At 61.1% G+C, this 1824-nt stretch overlaps 1 protein-coding gene across 1 annotated transcript in view; it reads left to right on the forward strand.

Annotated features, from left to right (window-relative positions):
• The window catches only part of MDFI (MyoD family inhibitor), a 16023-nt gene that overhangs the window by 548 nt on the left and 13651 nt on the right, over positions 1-1824 (forward strand). The window lies entirely within an intron of this gene.

Consider the following 1824-nt stretch of genomic DNA (forward strand, 5'->3'; position numbering starts at 1 on the left):
GGGAAGGCTGTGGGATCGCAGGGAAGGCTGTGGGATCGCAGGGAAGGCTATGGGATCACGGGGAAGGCTGAGGGATCACAGGGAAGGCTGTGGGATCACGGGGAAGGCTATGGGATCACAGGGAAGGCTGTGGGATCACGGCTGGGGTGTGTGCGCGAGTGGGGGGTGTGTGCAGGGGATGTGTAAATAAATGTCTGTGCGTGTGTGCAGGGCTGGGGGGCCGCGGCTGGGGGGTGCATTTATGGGGGATTGGTTCAAAGTTTGGGGGGTGTGGGGTGCCCCACGTGGGAATGCACTGCCGGACACGCTGTGTGCGCACAGGAAGGGGAAGGAGGAGAGTGAGTGTGAGTGTGTGAGTGTGAGTGCACGGCTGGGGGGCTGTGGGTGGGTAGCAGGGGGGTGTGTGGCTGGGGAGGGGGTGCAAGCAGGTTTGGGGTGGGGGGAGGAGAGGATGTATGGCTGAGTGTTTGTGGGTGTGTTGGTGCAGGGCTGGGAACCTCTGAGCGTGTGTTGGTGTCCCTGGCAGTGTCTGTGGGTGTGTTTGGGTGTGTTTGTGAGTGTTGGTGCAGGATTGTGAACATCTGAGCGTGTGTTGGTGCCCCTGGCAGTGTTTTCCTGTCTCTGTGTTTGTGTGTGAGCTCAGCAGCTGCCGGGAGCCCGCCGGGATTTTGCATCCCAAACTCTCCAGCAGTTTCTGTCCCGGAGCCAAGCCCGGGGGGGGGGGTGAATTAAACCCCCCAAAAAATGGGGGTGAGGGGCTGGGGGCTGCTCTGCAGCCCTGGGTGGGTTACAGGGACCAGGCCGCGGAGAAGCGGATGGAAAACTTTGGGGAATCCTCATTTTTTCCACGGGGCAGAGCTGAGCCCCTCGCAGCCCCTCCGGTGGCTCTGCCTGGGTCGGTGGCTCCTGGTGCTGTCCCTGCCGAGCTTCACGTGCAGAAACTGCATTAAAAATCCCACGGAGAGATTAAAAACCAGCAGAGCAGGAGGCTGGAGGAACACACCGCGGTGTGTCTGTCAGACCAGACACAAAAGGGGCCAAATCCACCCCAAAAGCTCCGAAAGCGGCTGCCGGGCTGAGCGGAGCCGCGGGAGCTCCGGGATCCGGCACAGCTGGACCGGCCCCGTGTTGGCTTTGGCCCGGAGCACAGCCGGGCCCGGGCTTTGGAGAATACATCCTCTTGTTCTCTTCCCCCTGCTCTTCCAGCTGGATGCCGCCGGCTCCGCTTCCCGGCTGAGCTCTGCTCCAAGCTCAGCCACGTCCCGGGGCCCAGGCAGCTGCGGGGGGCTGATTTCCCTGGATTTCCTTCCCTTTCCAGGTGGGAAATGGTGAGCACGGTGCAAAGAGCTTTTGCACGGGGCTTGTCCCCAGCCTGGCTCGGAGGAGGGCTGTGCACGGCTCCTGCACCAGCGGCTGGGGGGGATTTTAAAAAGTAACTTTAAAAGCTGTTCAGTATTTTGGGGGAAACGGCCTTGGAGCTTTTCCACCTTCCCTGTGGCCGCACAGGAGCTGTGGGTGGGTAGAGAGTGGTTCAGCTCCCAGTTGTGCTGGTGGCCTGAGTGGGAGCACTGGGGCCTGGCTGAGGTGCTTGGGGACATCTGTGAGTGCCCAATTTGGTGTGTCCCTGATGGAGGGGCATCCATCAGTGCCCAGTTCGGTGTTCCCATCTTGGACTGGCATCCGTGAGTGCCCAGTTTGGTGTTCCCATCTTGGACTGGCATCCATGAGTGCCCAGTTCGGTGTTCCCATCTTGGACTGGCATCCATGAGTGCCCAGTTCGGTGTTCCCATCTTGGAGTGGCACCCATCAGTGCCCAGTTCGGTG

The sequence above is a fragment of the Corvus kubaryi genome, unplaced genomic scaffold, assembly GCF_017639235.1.
Source record: "Corvus kubaryi isolate FWS band 111438036 unplaced genomic scaffold, C.kubaryi_AGA036_p1.0 split1-37355, whole genome shotgun sequence".
In the NCBI taxonomy this organism is placed as follows: domain Eukaryota; kingdom Metazoa; phylum Chordata; class Aves; order Passeriformes; family Corvidae; genus Corvus; species Corvus kubaryi.